The sequence below is a fragment of the Silene latifolia genome, chromosome 6 (genome assembly GCF_048544455.1).
Source record: "Silene latifolia isolate original U9 population chromosome 6, ASM4854445v1, whole genome shotgun sequence".
NCBI classification, from domain to species: domain Eukaryota; kingdom Viridiplantae; phylum Streptophyta; class Magnoliopsida; order Caryophyllales; family Caryophyllaceae; genus Silene; species Silene latifolia.
The window spans coordinates 123,721,230-123,740,123 of NC_133531.1; the positions used below are offsets into that span (position 1 = coordinate 123,721,230).

General features: G+C 39.6%; 1 non-coding gene across 1 annotated transcript; it reads right to left on the reverse strand.

Annotated features, from left to right (window-relative positions):
* Nucleotides 1–660: 660 nt before the first annotated feature.
* LOC141589388 (small nucleolar RNA R71) lies at nt 661–767 on the reverse strand. Its single transcript, XR_012520329.1, has one exon. It is a non-coding gene; the product is annotated as a small nucleolar RNA R71 (small nucleolar RNA).
* Nucleotides 768–18,894: the final 18,127 nt, after the last annotated feature.

The following is an 18,894-nucleotide window of genomic DNA, read 5'->3' on the forward strand; positions in this document are numbered from 1 at the left end:
CTTTCTTTGCCTTGGGGAAGTAAAACTCCACAAGGTTTGTTCTAATTGTTTTCGAGTTGTCTGATATTTTGCATGTCTAGAAGATCACAAGGTAACTTGTTACCCATTGATCACGAAATTGAAAGAACTTTGACCAACAATAGAAGACTTGCTAGAATTACTTTGAGAGGTATTGGTGAGGTTGTGGATATTCAACCAAATACTATTGAGTTCATCAACCCTTTTGCAAGAGAAGGAGAGGAGAACCCAACACAAAATCAACCACAAAATCAACCCACAATGCCTAAGTTTTCATCACATTCCGTACCAACCGAGGAGAACCTACCCAATGGTACTCCCACACCACAACATTTGACCGGTAATTTCATTGCAAAATCCGCATTTATCCAATTAGTCGAAAGAAGCCAATTTGAGAGGGGGGGGGGGGTGCCTAATGAATACCCTCATTCTCACATGGTGACTTTTTGTGACTATTGTGATGCGATTTCTCAAACCGGGGTCACTAAAGACCAAATTTGATGGGTCTTATTTCCTTTTTCATTGATTGGTACCGCGAAACAATGGTTAAAGAGCCTTGATAAGGCTACTCTTGGTATTTACTCGTGGAACAAATTGGCACTTACTATCTACAAAAAGTCCTACCCTCTGGAAAAGACTCACATTCTAAGAGCCCAAATCACGGGGTTCAAACAAAGGGACGAGGAATCTTTGTCTGAAGCTTGGGAGCGATTCAAAGGAACTTGTCGCTCATATCCTCATCACGGACTTAGCGAGTGGTTCTTGGTACAACAATTTTGGAATGGTCTTTATGAAGACTCCCGAAACATTCTCAATATGGGGTCAAATGGTATGTTCACCGAAGTTGACGATGATCAAACATGGAACAAGATTGAGGAAATGGCGGTCCATAACTCACAATATAGTAGACCTCGGAAGGCTACTAAAGGAGTAAAGCATGAAGTGGACTCTATTACTCAATTGGGTGCTCGGCTTAGTATTCATAATGATACCATCAACATGAAGTTGGAGAAGGCTATGGCTAGACTTGAAGAAGCCTCCAAATAACCTAAGCAACATGTTAATGCCATGGTGGCATCTTCATCAATTCCAAGTGGAGTATGTGAGAGTTGTGGAACTTTGGGACATGACCAAAGTGAATGTAGAGGAACAAGTGAACAAGTAAATGCTTTCCAAGCATACAATAGTGGTACCCCTTATTCCAACTATTACAATGAAAACACCAAATTCCATCCAAATCTCTCATACAAAAGCCAAAATGTTAAAAACCCTCAAATAACATATACCCCACCTCCAATGAGAAACAAAAATCAAAGACCCATTTACATCCAAAACCAAGATTATCAAAATCAAACTCCATACAACCAATCCAATTACCAAGGTTTTGATGTTCAAAAAGCGGTCCTCCAAATGCAAAAGAACCAACAAGAATTTTTCACCTAAATGCAAAAAGATAGCCAAGCAAAAGACATCACCATCAACAACATCCTAGCCCACACAAAAATGTTGGAAACCCAAATGAATCAATTAGCATCTTCTAGCTCTCAAAGACAAAAAGGGAAATTACCACCTCAAAGTAATCCCTCAAGCCATGAATCGGTGAGTGCCATACACTTGAGGAGTGGTACAAGCTATGAAGGGCCAAAGAAGCAAGTTGAGGATGACATTGTGAAGACTAGTGACAAGGAAAGAGTTGTGCAAAACTCTAGGGAAGAAGAACCCACCATTCAAGAAGTTTCAAAGAAGAATGAAGAAAAGGCCAAAGAGAAGGAGCCTATTGTGATTAGACTTCTATTCCCGAGTCGTCAAGCTAAGCCTAATTTTGATGACCAACTTGGAAAATTCATGGAGATTGTAAAGAACTTAGAAGTCTCGATTCCATTCACGGAATTGATCAATCATGTTCCGGCCTATGCAAAGTATATGACAGATATTCTTATAAAGAAGAATCTATCCGGAAGCTTGAGACTATTGCTTTCACCAAAGTAAGTAGTGCTATTCTTCAAGGAAATTCACCTTCAAAGCTCAAGGATCCGGGAAGTTTCTCCATTCCATGCACTATTGGTGACACTACAATCAACAAAGCTTTATGTGACCTTGGGGCAAGTGTTAATGTCATGCCATATTCGGTAAGCAAGAGGATAGGAATGGGAGAGCTCAAGTGCACCAACATCACGCTTCAAATGGCGGATAGATCAACAAAGACACCTTTAGGGGTATGGGAAAATGTGCCCGTAAGAATTGGCAAATTCTTCATCCCAGTGGATTTCGTTATTGTTGACATGGAGGAAGATTCCAACATTCCTATTATCTTAGGAAGACCTTTCTTGCACACCGCGGGAGCGGTGATCGATGTAAAACATGGAGAGCTCACACTTGAAGTGGGAGATGAAACCATCACTTTCAATCTTGACAAGACAATGAGAGCTCCCCGATTACATGAGCCATGTTTTATGGTCGATCACTATAGCCGGCAAGATGATAAGAAGAAGTTGGCATTTCATTGGAAGAAAATGTGGATGATGCTCCATCAAAAGAGCAAGGAAATTGCAACAAAGAGAGCTTGAAAAGCTCACCCATGACAAGTGAAGAAGAGGGCCTCATTGGCCAAGATAAGAAAGAAGGAGAGTTGTCTTCATCAACTCATTACAATTTTAGTGATCAAGTAGACGAAGTATGCGGTCTTTGGGATGATGAGTTTGAAGGAATATTCAATCCCTATATTGGTAATGCTATGACCCAAGACCACCATGAAGAACAACAAATGCAAAGGTCTATTGAAGATCATTATCATGACAATGAACAAGCTTTCGACTACTTCTTCAAGGTGTTGAGCAACATCAACAACACCTTGAACATGCCCCCTAGACATCTCATTATTGGAGTCCTCTCCAAACCACCACTTGTAAATATTCTAACTCTCTAACTTTCATTTTAATTATTGTATTGCATTTTTGTCAATTTTGGATTTACATTTTTATGCCTTAATCAAGATTTTCATCATTTTGAGAGAAGTGAGGGAGGGACTCAATTGTTTATTGATGTGTAGTGTTTTGCCTTAGTGTGGGGATAGCGATTGCCTAGACTATCTGAGCCTTTATAGTGCCATCACAATGAATATCACAAGAAATAAAGGGTAAAATGACACGGGTTACGAAGCACCTAAGGATGGACCTGAATCCGTGTGGCAGAGGGACAATCCGAGCAACCCGACGAGGATACGCTCGTCCTGAAGAAAACCCGAGCGTCCAGGGCCAAAGACGCTCGTCTTGTGAAGCTGGGAAAAACAAATTTTGGGTCTGACTGAGAATCCGACCGTCCCACCAGAGAATCCGCTCGTCTCAGCCAGGACGGTCGTCCCAGAGGAAGTCCGCTCGTCTTTTCACCGGCAAATTTTGGGATTTCTCCCTGGAAAGGAATCCGAGTGTCTCCAATTTAGGACACTCGTCCCATTACAAGAAGACGCTCATCTTGCTGATAAGACGCTCGTCCCAGAGCGATTTTTCCTGAACCAAATCTGCAGCAAAATCCGCTCGTCCATACGCATATCCGCTCGTCTCCTTCTCTTGTTTTCAAATCCAACGGGTTTTAAAACCCAACTTTCCCAATTCATTTCATTCATTCAAACATAAACACTACCCAAAACCCTCAAAACCCTCATTCTCTCCATCAACCAACATCAAATTTCTCAACCAAAATCACCCAAATCAAATCCAAACTTCCTCAAAATCAAATTAAATCACTCCTTTACCAACAACAAGTGATTAAAACACCAACATCTTCAAAGTTTGAGTCGATTTTTGGGATACAAGGCAACATTCAACTATCCTAAATCGATTTGGGTTTTATTGAAATTTGAAGAAATCAAGCTTATCTTTGGTGTTACTACATAAAGGAGCATGGCAAGAACAAAAGGTGGAAGTAAGGCACCCCAAAAGAAGAACCTTTCTAAGAGACAACAAGCTCTTCAAGCTATTCAAGCATCAAAGGCATTGGTAGTTCATAATACAAGGTTGGAAGTTCAAGAGCAAAATCCTCCTATGGAAGCTACTACTTCTACTACTCCGGTTGTTGAACAACTAGCCGACTATCCGGAGGTAATTTTCACTTCCGACTCCCATAGGAAGAAATTTATTTCCTTTGCTAAGAAAACTATTTTGCCCGCCAAGTTCATTTGTCAAAGGACTTTGTTGAAATTGGGTGTCCTAGAGCAAACAAAGACCTTTTTCGAGTCTATGGGATTGAGTACATTGTTTGAAATGCAAGAATTGACCTACTCTTCCCTCACCTTAGAGTTTTTGAGCTCTTTGAAAGTCACCAAGGCGGAGACCCGAACCAATATTGAGTTCCGTCTCGAGAATGTTGATAGATGTTTGTCTTATGGAGAGTTTGGTAAAATATTTGGCCTTAGTGATGACCCGACTTACACAAAGAAGCCTACCCAGTATGACCCCGCTCCTTTATGAAAGGCCATTTCCGGAAAAGAATTCACATCTTACCATGATTGTGGTGCTCTTTTAGTCCATCATCCGGGCATAAGAGTATGGCATAAGGTTATTGGGCATACCTTGATAGCTAGGAAAGGTACAAATCATCTTATCGAACTTGACTTTATTCTTCTCGAGTCGATTTTGAACATTGGAAGAGAGTTCACCAAGCCATACAACGCCTAACGACTTTTGATTGAAAGGTGGCTCAATGTTGATTGTGGCAAAGAAGGCATGGCCTTTATTGTCAATGGAGGATTAGGGACTTATTTGGCTAAGCACTTTAACCGGGATTTCGATAAGAATGACACATATACACCGGTAAAGGGAGGCCATATCATTGATTTGTGCACCATGGTTCAAAAGTTCAAATGGGTCCAGAATGATACTCTTGATAACAAATTTGGGTGGTTGACAAATGATGCTAAATCCTTCACATTGCCTGGCAAGATTTGCCGTTTGAATGTTCATAGGCCAAATTACCTTCTCCCACTCTCCGAGGAAGCCGAATATATTATTCAACACCAAGGGGAAGAAGTTGTCGAGCCCTCCTCCTCCATTATCACCCCACCTTACCCATTCACGTACCACGAGTTTAAACCCGAAAATGCTAAGGGGGAAAACGACTACTTGACTCAATTGATGAAGTAAATGCATAAACAAGCTTATGAAGATAGAGTTGATGCTTACAAAGCACAATATCCGCCCGTCCTACATCTTGCTAGGCAAGGACTTCTCGATCCATCTTGTCCTTTGCCTAGTTGGGCGGATAAGGAGGTCTTCTTTCCTAGCACTTCTAGAGGTGGTAGATCGGGTGAAGAGGAGATGGTTGTTGATGAGAGTGATGAGCAAGAAGGTGAAGAAGAAGAAGAAGAAGAAGAAGAAGAAGAAGAAGAAGAAGAAGAAGAAGAAGAAGAAGAAGAAGAAGAAGAAGAAGAAGAAGAAGAAGAAGAAGAAGAAGAAGAAGAAGAAGAAGAAGAAGAAGAAGAAGAAGAAGAAGAAGAAGAAGAGAATGAAGAAGAAGAAGAAGGAAGTGAAAGTGAGAGTGGTGATGACTCCACATCCATGGAGGTTGATGATGCCTCAAGTGAGGAGGTTGATGATGATGATGATGATGATGATGATGATGATGACGTCATGGGCGAGGATTGAGGACTAGCAAACTCTTGGGAGGTTCCTATATTCCTACACCTCATTTATGGTTTGTCTACTTATCTTGTTTTTCTTATAACTTTTTTTTATCTTGATAATGATTTATGGAGTCCTAGCACCATTAGAGGACTAACACGTCGGTTCCATTGAGGTGTTCATTTTATTGTTCCCATTTTCAAAATCCAAATTGACAAATTCTAGTTTCATGTATTGCATTTTTGTGCATGAACTCCTCCAAAATTTTTGACATTAGAAATAGTGTCCATTTTGGTTTGGGGAAGTTTATGTATATGCATTGGGAGCTAATCTAAATTATGCTCTCCACCATAACAAAAACCCATGCATCATGTAGTTTAGTTTGCATTTAGTCTAGAAATCATGCATTTTTATATAAATTGCATAATTTCCTATCGTATTGGTCATTGATGATAATGCCCATACTAGTATGGGGATGGGAAATTCTAACTTGACTTTTTAAACGAAAATAAAAAAAAAATTGAAAAATTTCGAAAAAAACATAAAAATTTGAAAATTTGAAAAATCTAAAAACATGTTCATTTCCTTTATATTGTAGTCTTGTATATATCATTTGTATATATTGTGTTTGTTCATCCTTTTTTACATTTATCGAGTACGCCACATCCGAGACATGAGGATATAGAAGACCGCATGGTATGATCTTTCCAATCTCATTTTTCCTCTTTATGTTAATGACTATGTGGCTTTGTTTTGATTGATGCGGTATAAACAATGTGAATTTAGGATTGCATTTAGATTATTTGGCATACTAGTTGGTAGAATCATATGCATTAGGTTGTATAAAGGTTAGTTGCATCATGGCATATAGTTGCATTTAGGAAAACGTTTGTGAAACCGTCTATTTAGGAATTTTGACAAGTGTATATAAGGCCCTTGTAGATAATTTTTATTCTTAATAATTTGCTTGTTAGAATACTTATAAAACACCCTATGATGTGTCATGCTAGTATCCTTTGACCCATGGATTAAGGCCTAGTCAAGAGTAACTAGTGGTGTGATAACTCCTTGGCTACCGTTTATTCCAAGTTGACCCTTGAAACCATGCAACCATCCATCATCCATGTTCTACCACATTTTGTCATCAAAGGGAATGGGCCAAAAATTGTTCAAAATTTGAGTTCAAGAATTGAAATGAAAAATAAAAAAGTTTGCAAATACATCAAATGAAAAGAGGAGCAAAAAAAATAGACTCCTAAAGCATCAAATATAAGCACCCTCACTACAAATGGGGTGACTTTGAAAATGTTCAAATAGAAATGCAAAAAGTTGAAAATTGTCAAGTATTGAAAATGCCAAACATCAAAGAAATGGCAAAAAGAAAGTGTTCTCAAATGTCAAATGCCATAAGAAATTGGGGGGGGAAACAACAACAAAAGCAAACTCCCACATGAAACTCAAAATCTATTGATCCCTTTTCCATCGTATCCACTTTTGTGCATGGTAGAGAGGGGACACCCCTTCTTCTTGTCTAGACAAGAAGGGGAATTCCGCGATCCTCCAATGTTTCTAACACCATAGGGAATCTACTGTTGACGAAAGCATTTAACGATTGAGGACAAAGGTAACCTAGATTGACCCAACTTGGAGGTGATTTATTGGTATCCTTCTAGGCTTAGTAGTTTGAAGAAACCGTATCTATGATGGAATGTGTACCCTTGAATTGCTTCCCCTTTATATAATTTCCGCCACTTAGATGAGGAAAGTGGCTATTCTTTTGTAGATGCATCCATTACTTGTTTTGTGTGCTTTAATCCTTGGATGTGTCGCCATTTTGGCAAGCCCCACCTTGCCTTGCAAGAAGGCATCCTACCTCATGGTTGTCTTGTTGTGAGTTGAAGGGGCGGAGTGAGACCCGCTAATTATCTCATATCGGCTATATTAGTAGGTTAGTTTAAATAAGAGTCTTGTTTTGTCACCTCTTTACTCCGGACGAGCAAAGGTTCGGTTTGGGGATATTTGATGTGACTCATTTTAGAGCATATTTAGTCCCCGAATTAGCCTCGTTCCTATGCTTTTTAGTGCATAATTAGGTCACTTACTATCTTTAGTCTTTCGTTTTGCATATTCTTTGAGGTTTTGATCCCTTGGTAGGAAAGGAGTAAGAACCTTGCATTTTCATGGCAAAATGGAGCTAAATTGATCGAATCTAATGACCAAGCATCAAAGGGAAGACAAGAATAGAAGGCCTATGTAAATAATGAAGTAAATGGGCAATGATGGGAATATCCTTGCATTTTTAACAAGATGCTTGAGGAGTGTTGGAGAAAGAAAAGAAGAAGATGTGACTGGCTGCTGATCCGGGCGTCCCAGTGCACGGGACGAGCGTCCTGGCCTGCCACAATCCGAGCGTCCCGTGGTCAAGACGCTCGTCCTGGTCCCTAACAATCCAAGCGTTGCCTTCACCAATCCGCTCGGATTCCTCTCCAGTGCAAACCATCCCTCCCTCAAGCCGCTCGGGATGAGCATATTCTAAGAAGACTAACAAAGCGGAGATGAGCATCTCCTTCGAGAAGGGCACTTCCTTAACTTTTCTTAAGAGTCTTAATCATCATTTATGCTCTTAGTAACCCTAAGTTATATACCTAATCCTTAGTATAAATACCCCATTGTACTAATTAGATTATCATGCTCTTTTTACGTTATTCTAATCCAACTTTAATCTCATCTTAATCTTGTAATAAACTCTTAATTAAGCATTAATACAAATCTCATTTCCTTAATTTCTCTATTGTTCATCATTTATTTTGGGTAATTGAAGATTATTTGGGGTTTATTTTGGAGGATTGACAACCTTCCATCAATCATCAAGTACTTCTATTATTCTTTGCTTATTATTTTGGAATCATCATTAGGTATAATTCTCTTAATCTCTTTTTAGTTATTGTTAATCATCTTCATTTATTCATCATGTTTTGTCTTGCTAGTATGATTGACAACCTTGTTAGCATGTTAAACTTGATAATGAGTGAGTAGTCATCTTAACTAGGGTTAATGGGGAATTAGGGAAAACCAACATGGGGATTGATTCATGCTTAATCTAATATGCTTTCATAATTAATTTGCTTGGTTGTTGTGATTTCAACTTATGCACATGTTATGTTTGATGAAATGTGAGCCTATGAATCCTTGCATTTTTTACCCATCACTTACCTTTTCAATGAGACTTGTAAGACATAAACCAACTCGAGTCTCATTAAACCATGCATATAGTTGGATAGGGAGGATTAAGTCGAATTGTAGGTGTTGTACAATCTAATCGATTCGGCTCTAGGACCCAAACCTTCCTAGGGATTGTAAGATATACACTAACTCGATCCCATCACAACAATAATTGCTTGCATCTAGTTGAAAACATGTTTATATGATCAAATCCCATGAATCTCCTATGAACCCATGACACCCTAGTGCTTTTAATAAATTGTTTACATCTCATTTTAATCATCTTGCATGTTCATTTACATTGTTATTTAGTTTAGTGATCTCTTATCTAAACCTAAATTGTGACACCCTTAGACACGACCATTTGCAATCGAAAATCCTACATCAATACCCGTCCCTTGGGATCCGACCTTTACTTACGTCTTTACTAATAGTAGAGTAGTTTGTGAAGTTATATATATTATTTTGGTCTAGGTAGCTCCTAACGACAAGTAACCGAAAATATAGTCCCGACCAGTGCCTAAGGATATAGTGTCCGATAGAGATGCGAGATTCATATCACGATTTTGGAAAGAGTTGCAAGAGATGATGGGGACTACCTTAAAGATGAGTACTGCATTTCATCCTGCGACAGATGGCCAGAGGAAGAGGACCATCAAGACTTTAGAGGACATGTTGCGAGCTTGTGTTATGTATTTTGGTGGTAGCTGGGAGCAGAGGTTGGATTTGATTGAGTTTTCTTACAACAACAGCTATCACACCAGTATTGGCATGGCACCATTTGAGGCTTTATATGGGAGGAGATGTAGGAGTCCGATTTGATTGGATGATAGTGTTGAGGCAGTTATTTTGGGACCACATATGGTACAGGAGATGGTTGAATAGGTTAAGCTGATTAGGCAAAGGATGAAAGCGGACCAGGATCGACAAAAGAGTTATGCAGATCTACATCGCCGACATAGAGTTTCAGGTTGGGGACAAGGTTCTTTTGAAAGTGGAAAAAGAGCTCTCAAATTGTCTCTTATGTGTGGGGTTATGAGATTTGGTAAGAAAGGTAAGCTGAGCCAGAAGTTTATAGGACCATATGAGATCTTAGATCGTGTGGATGAGGTTGCTTATCGGTTAGCTTTACCAGCTGCCTTGGATAGGGTTCATAATGTGTTTCATGTATCTCAGCTGCGGAAGTATGTTAGTGATCCATCACATGTGTTATAGGTAGAGAACATCGGGCTGGATGAGTCTTTCTCTTATCTTGAGATGCCTAAACAGATTCTTGATCGAAAGGTTAGGAAAACTAGACATGGTGAGACAGTGTTACTTAAGGTTCTTTGGTCTAACCATGAGGTTGAGGAGGCTACATGGGAGGCGGAAGAGGCTGTGAAAGAGTGGTGCCTGTCTCTGTTTGATCAGGTATGTGTGGTTACGGGGATGTAACCTTGTTTCTTTTAGGAGGGTAAGAGATGGTCACATAAAGTTTTTGCATGTTTTATGTTGGTTTTGGTATAGTTAGTAGTTGTCTTGAGTCGGGTTGAGTTTTGTTTGGGAGGTGTGTTTTGGAGTTTTGTGTCGAGTTTTGTTTATGTTGTTGTGTCGGGATGGTGTTAGTGTGTTTGTGTTTTGGTTGTGTTTTGTTTGTGGTTTGAACTTCGGGGACGAAGTACTTTTTAAGGAGGGAAGACTGTAATACTACGGTTTATGTGTCTTGGGGTTCTCTATCGAGTGGGGCTTACTCTATCGAGTAAGTATATTTTTACGCAAAACAGTAGTCTGTCTGATGGGTACTCGATCGAGTAAGCTTGGCACTCGATCGAGTAAGGGTCACTCGACCGAGTAAGTGACTTACTCGATCGAGTAAGTCGGTTGACGGGTGATTTTTGACGGGTTTGTTAATAATGCGGATTGGTATGTAAGACTTCCGTCACTTTTTCTTAAAACACTTTTTCAACTTAAAAACACACAAGAGAAGATTGAGAGTTACGTTCATTCATCCTCGCCGCATTATTAGCAAATCCCGGAGCTAGGAGTATCGGATTTCGTTGTTCATTACATAGCTGTGATCCTTGTGTCAAGGGTAAGATTTACATATAATTTTTATTCTATTTTGTTAAAGTTGGTTAAACCCTAATTGGGTGATTTGGGGGTTTTGGTGGTTTATGTGAATGTGGTTGTGATTGTATGTATGTATGTATGTATAGGAGGAGGATTCGTTGAGGAGAGATTCTGACCTAGCTGATTGATCGTTTGTCGGTGTTTGCATTTTCAGGTAGGGTTTCCCTACTCAGTATTAGTTACATGATTGTGTGGTGATTGTTGTTGTGACGATTGGTTAAGTATATTGTTGGTTATTCTAGATAGTTGTTGATTTCATATTGTTGATTGGTTGTATCTGTCTGTGATCTTCGGGGCGCGTCCCTGGCTGAGTGGACTCACTTGCGGGAGTGGCTTCACGTCCTTGATTTGCCTTCTGTGGAACCCGTCAAATAAGGGATGTGCACATTAATGAACTTTGGTTTATCGCTCAATGGAGATGAGCGGGGATTTGGTGGGTACGGCTGCGGTCCCCCACTGGCGGCGTGGAGTACTTGTTACGATGGGTACTCTGGCTGGGCTAAACACTTTAGTGTGTAGTCAGTTATGTGGAGATTGGAGATGAAGACTGGGATTTGTGTGAGCTGTTTGCATACTTGTTTTATTGTGGCTTTGTTTATGTAATTAGTACTGACCCCGTTAATTGTTTTAAAAACTGTGGTGATCCATTCGGGGATGGTGAGCAGTTATTGAGCAGGTATGAGACGATGTGCTGGGGTTAGCTGGGAAGTGTCACCAAAATGCAGTCTTAGAGTCTTCCACTGTTTTGGACTAGTTGTTTAGTACCTTTGGATTTGAGAACATTGTATTTCACCTTTATCAGTTTGGGTTTTGAACATGTAATCACTTTAAACTATATTGCTATTTAAATATGTTTGTTCATTGTCATTTGATTATCATTGCCTCGGGTAACCGAGATGGTGACGTTCTCATACCTTAAGTGGTCCTGGTAAGGCACTTGGAGTATGAGGGTGTCACAGGTGTACCTTATTGACCAAGATATCTTGGAGGTGATGCCCGAGCCGAGGAAGGGGGGGTCGTGCGAGACCTGAGGATGCCCAACCTAGAGTGGAGAGGGAACTACGATGAGTGAGGGAGAGGGTGGCTGAGACTCAGCCAGAGCAGCATGTACCTCCACAGTACCAGTTTCCCGGTTATCCTTCTTTCTACAGCCCTGAGATGAGAGTGAGCAAGCTCACGGAGAGGGTGTCGGCGACCTTGACACTCCGGAACCTCCACGAGATGGCGTACGTGCAGGGCATCGGGATCGGAGCAGCTCAGCCCGTGTGGTGGAAGGGCGTTAGGGACGACAGTGGAGTTTTTAACTCTTTCGGCGTGGAGAGGTCTACTTGGGGAGAGCCCCAGTCATATCCCTACGGTTGCCTGGCCCCTTGGCGTATGGGAGCAGATACGAGTTTTGGTGGTGTCGCAGGTAAGGACGCAGCTGGAACAGGCGTGTCAGGTGGCGATGGTGGTGACGAGGTGATGGATGATCAGGATGCGGTGTGATGACACTCCTTTTTTTTATATATCGTTTCATGGATTTGTAGTTGATAGTACTTGTTTTGTTTGGTACTTTATTAGACTTTGGTGTGTATGTTGGCCATAAGGCCGTATTTTGGATACTTTTAGACTATTTTTGTTTTATATGATTTTTTGAGTTTAACATGGCGTTTTAGAGGGGATTTTCGACTTGTGGCTACTCGATCGAGTAACTACAGGGGTGGCGTTGGGGCAGTATACTAATCTCAGCCTACTCGATCGAGTAACTGATGAACTCGATCGAGTAAGTGCAGCTCGATCGAGTGCCCTACGAACTCGATCGAGTAGCACTGTTACAGCTACTTTTCGTTTAAAAACTTGATCGATTCATCATATTTTTCAATGTTGTTATATCATTTCTTGTTGGGTGTATTTTATATCATTGTTTACGCTCAACGATAGTCATGTTGTTGTGCGTGGTCGTGCGATGTATACAATTTATAATGTTATATGTATCGGTTAAAATGATAAAGCATATCACTACGGGTAACATAATGTTCGTGGTGTTGTTCAAATTGATAATGATTGCATATATATATATCATCATCATCATCATCATCATGTGAATCATGTTTTGGGAATATCAAGGAAGTATCGTGGTTGTCATGAGTGGAATATGTATATTGGTTAAGTTGTACAAATTTGCGGTGACATTTATATAATTTTGTATGCTATATCAAGCCGCCTTAGATGTGTAATGTACAATGATTATAAATTGGTTAAATAATTCCTATGATCGTATGAAATCTTAATAGATGCCTTGGCTGCTAGTTGGTAATGGTATATCTTGTGGGGTGATACACGCTTTCGGTAGTTTTACGTTTATATGAGTCAAGTTGTGTAATGTCGAAAAGTATGTTCTGTCATCATGAGTCACAAGGTTGCTTTGCTATGCATAAGTAATGTCAAAGTGGTATTATATGTATCAGTTTGTGGGACAGAAAAGTTATTTGATGGTGAACTTCGAGGACGAAGTTCATTTTAAGAGGGGAAGAGTAATGTCGCAAAACAAAAATGACGTAGTTATAACAATTTTACAGTATTTTCGTGATATTTTATAGTATCTCCATTACATTTAAAGTGTGTTGAATGTTTGCTTGGATAATTTTGTAATGGGTATTGTGTAATTAAGTAAGAGTTTATAATTGTTGAATAAAATAGCATGTCGTTATACTCTATTTTCAGTAATTATTTGTTGTGTTGGAATAAGAATTGGATGTTATTAGCAGTAGTGGAGTTGTTATTAGTAGAATTGTGTTGTGTGGCTAAAGTAATAGAGCGGAATGAATAATGTATTGTTGTGAATCTGTGGTAGGACCGTTGTTTTGTGTGTTTTGTAAATGGTAATCGTTGTCAGGTAATGGATAAAAGTATAGTAGGATAGTTGTGTTGGTGTACGTTCGAATAATATTGTGTAGTAGGTGAAAGTGATAGTCGAGTTAGTCATTCTTGTGGATAGTATGTGGTCAATGATTCAAAAAGGAAGTTGGTGATCAGCTGAGAGTCGTGTTGTGTATTGTGTGCTAAGGTGGATGATGATGATGTCTGATTCTTGTGGATACATAGTGGGGTGATATTTCTTAAATAATAATGTTGACCTGTGTCGAGTAAACGGTGATGTTGATCTTGATTCCTTTATCTGGTGTTGCGGGGGAGGATGAGTCAAACTTCGGGGACGAAGTTCTTTTTAAGAAGGGAAGACTGTAATACTCGTCTTTTTAGGGACCCGTTGACTGACGATGACCGACCTTAGACGTCCGTCTTGGCCTTTGAGAAACTTCCAAGTGTTGACTCTGGTCGTTGTCTTGTGTGTTACTCGATCTAGTGGAGGCTACTCGATTGAGTAGTTTGGGAACTCGATCGAGTAGGGGTCACTCGATCGAGTAAGTTAGTTACTCGATCGAATAACGGGTCTGCAGTGGGGAATTGTAAATAGTATTTCGTGAAACCTCAAATCATTTCCGCACCTCATTTACTAAATCTAGATGCCGTCACTCTTCCTTCTCCTTTACCATAGTCCTTGTCTTGAGGTCCTTGAGGATTCCTACACCATGGGATAGGATGCTTGAGTTGGGTAGCGGTCTTAATGCTGGTTTGCTATGAATAGGTAAGTTATCGTCATCATCATTGTCATCGTTATTTTCAGTTAGGGTTGTAGTGATAGTGATCGATGGTTGTACTGTTTGTATAGGTGTGTCGCTTGGTTGATTGGTATCTTGTGATTGGAAGTGGAATCGCTGCGGTGTGCTAAAGGTAGGTTCGCCTACTCAGTACTGTTGGTTGTCTAGAGTGTCTTTTGATGTGGTTTGCTTGATGTGGTGTCAGTACGGTTGATTGATTGTGATTATTGGTTGGTGTTGCGCTGTTTTGATTATCGTTGTTGTGGTACAGCTGATGGTGATTGTTTGTCTGTGGTTCTCGAGGTGCGTCCTCGGCTGAGTGGAGTCACTTGCGAGAGTGGCTTCACGCCCGTAGTTCGCCCTCAGTGGAACCCGCCACGGGAGGGGATGTGCACATTAATGGACATGGGTTTATCGCTCAGTTTGGTGAGCGAGGCTTAGGTGGGAACGGTTGCGGTCCCCTACTGGCAGGGCTGGTCCAGTGGACAGTCGGTGACGGTGATTGGTTGGAGGAGATGTGATGTGTGTATGTTCTGTTGTGCCTGTGTTGTATCTGTGGTTGTTGGTGTGTTTCTTCAGTTACTGACCTTGTGTGGTTTTGTCTTGTTGTTTGTTTTTGTTGTGTCTACCGTGATCCCTTATGGTGAGCAGTCAGTCTTAGCAGGTTGTGATCTGGATGTTAGTTGGGTGCTTGGTGGGATGAGTCTTTCACGAGTAACGATAGAAGTAGTTCACATAGTGGTTTTGAGTTGTATCTTTTATATATATCAGTAGTTTTGTTAATCACTTGTAATATAATATAATTGTTCTTGTATCGATATTTTATATTTACCTCCTCGGGCATCCGAGATGGTGGTGCCCTTATATGCTAGAGAAGGTCTAGTTAAAACTCCTTAGTATATGGGGGTGTCACACCAATCCCAAACTATCCCTTTTTTCATTTTGGGTAAATCCATTATAAAATACCCATTCTACTTTCACTAAAAAAAATATTTTCTTATGCGCTACTCCCTCCTATTCACTATGATGTTCCACATTACTTTTTGAGTAGTTTTTAAGATAATTGAGATTTGTGGTGGAAAATAGAGGAAATGGAGGGTAAGAGAGAAAATGCGGGGTCATAAGTCCTAAGAATCACAAATTATAGACTAATAAGGAAAGTGGAAAATCTTAGTAAATTTTTCGTTTTAGGAAATGTGGAAGATGTTAGAGAATAGGAGGGATTATTTTGTTAGGGTATAGATTTTCGTAGTAGTACGTTTTTACTCAATACAGTACGCTTTTTCCTTTCTACCTAGGGGTGTTCATGAGCCGAGCCGAGCCCGAGATTAGCCTTGCTCGGCTTGTGCTCAAGAACCAAAACTCGAGCTCGAACCGATCTCGAGCTTACTCGAGCCTGAAAAAAATGTGCTCGTTATAAAGCTTGCGAGCTTTAACACAAGCTCGAGCCAAACTCGAGCCCAAATCGAGCCTATATAAATTTGTTTATTTTTCTATTTTTTTGTTCCGATATTTTCAATAATAAGGTTCGAAAGTTATATGTAAAAATGTTTTGCAAATCAGCAAGACATTTGATACCTGTGATACAAAGATATAATCATGATAAAATATTTTTATAAAATATGACCAATATCTTATGTAATCACACATGTTCGAGCCGCTCGCGAGCTTTTCGAGTCGAGCCATCCTTTGCTCGGCTTGACTCGTTAAGTTTTCGAGCCGATCCCGAGCTCGCACGAGCCGAGCTTTGACCGAGCCGACCTCGAGTTATTCACGAGCTGTCTCTTCTCATTAACACCCCTAATTTTCTCCACATGTATTGTGTACTACAGTAACTACACTAAAGAAAGGAAAAAAAAAAAGAGAAAAAAACGGTCCATCACCTTCACCACCAAATCCACCACCCTTTCCCTACCAACCCCACCCATCCTCCACCTTCCCCTCCGCCACTTGCCTCCCTGCCGGAAACACTGGCCATTGTCGGCCCTGATGAAGCATCATCGGCATCACCTTTCTCTCTCCCTCCACAAGCAGGGCCGGCTTTAAGGGTGTTCAACCCGTTCAACGGAACATGACCTCCGATTTTTAGGGGCTCCTTAATCTGAAATTTTGTCTATTGATAGTATGTATACTATACAGCGCGAAATAATATCACAAGGCGAGGGTTGTCGTAGTGGTAGCATGCTTGGCTTTTGTATCAAAGATCCTGTGTTTGATCCTCTATTTCAAAAGTTTTAAGTTTTATTTATTTTTAACTCAAAACGAATATAAGAAATGTTGAAGTTGGTTGGATTCGAACCTCGTACCATACACCATAAATGTGAGGATAGAACCATCTTACCAACATTCTTTCTTGTATTTATTTTTGTGTATTAGTGTTTTTAGTTATGAAAAACCAAGGGTTTCTTGTCTTGTTAAAATTGCGTTTATAACGGGTTTTTAGTAACTTTTTACAAATCTATGTCATATTTGATGTAATAAAAATATTTTTAGGGGTCTACTTTTTAAACTTTGCGCAGGGCCCCCAAAATATCGGAGACGGCTCTGTCCACAAGAGAACACACAACCACTTGTACATTCGTCGCGCCATCGCTAGCCTCACCCAGCACCTTCGACATAGCCCTACCTAGCGCCGCCTGCGCCTGTCATCCCCTAACGAAGCCGCGTATTCACCACGACCAACAACCAATCGAATCTTATAATGATAGTGTTTTGTAATTTTTTTAATAAATAATAACCTCTAATTCAACAATATTTCTTAAAAAGCATTTATTTGATTCATTAGAGTATGTAATTAGCAAATTTAAAACATGTATTACCTTCAAATTATTGTTTATAATTGAAGATTTTTTTGTTAGTTTTAGAGGTTATGCAATTCGAAATTGAGAGAATTATGTTATAGGGTTTATTTTTATCAAAGGGCATACAAATGAGAAATATCGTGTAAAAAGTGTCATAATGGGTAAAAAGTGTACTCTGAAAATAAATTTCTTTTTATGAGTTTAGTACTCCGTATCTTTGTTTTTCTCTACCCCACCCCATTTCAAATTTATGCAATCTTTTATTGATTTAAGTCCATAATAATCCTAGTGCAAATAATGTGGGGTAGAAATTGGTAGGAGAAAAATACCATTTAGTTAACACAAAATCTCATTGAAGACGGCACGTATCCACTTTGGAGTGACGGATATCATTTCCTCTTACAAATGACCCAAATAGAGGAGAGAGGGAGGCACATGGGGGTGCACCCACCTTGTCCCCCCTATTCGTTTTGTGAGTGTCATTACCCGTCACTTGCTCCGACCCGTCTTCAGCAAGACTAACTGGTTAGTTAAACTACAATGACAACAGCATGTGATCAACATAAAACCCCAAAGGAAAATCCCTCTACTTTCATTTCTCACACAGGTTTTAAAACTCTTGCTTTCCCTAGCTATACCCATTACCCTCTATTTGCCTCTCAGCATTGTCTCGATCATCATCGCGAGTGACCAACTGATCTCGTTGACCACTGCCATCGACCATCGTAGTCGCCCTACTTGAAAAATTGAGGGTGTTACGGCTACCATGATCGTCCTCTTGCATGGTTTAAACCAAATTCATGTGAATATCAAGGGATATTTTTTTTAAACACTTTCCCCTAATTCCTTTCTTAATTCATTTTCTCTATCTTTGTGTGAATAAAGTCCTCTCTAATTTCAGGATTGAAGACTAACAATTACTAGTAGTTCCATAATAATTATAACATCTAAAAGTAAAATACACTCGTGCAAGCTATATTAAGACTTGGTGCAGATTAAGACATCTATCAGGAGTTTGTGGACTTTTGACCTTTGAAATGTTCAACTTCGACCCTAATTAAGCTATACAACTAAAACACACATGCTCTATTCTCTATCTTCAACGGATCATTTTTAAATAATTAAAATACGAAGTAATTGGATTGGATTAGTGGCGTCAAAGTAAAAGCATCTGACTCAAGAAACTAAATTTGTTGGATATCTGAGTCGACCTCAATATTCAAACTACTAATAGTACCCCATAATATAATATATTAATAACGGATTTTCTAATATGTACCTTATAAGATGTAATAAAAAGCCACATAAGACAATACAGTTATGATTTTTTCACTAAAAGTGGTGATAATGCGTATATTTATCAATTTTTCATGATAAAATCTTAAGAATATGTTCATAAATGTTTTTTTAATTATGTATTATTAGAGTACACGTTAGAAAAACCGTAATAAGAATAATGATAACGATGATTGTGATCTTTTTATTATT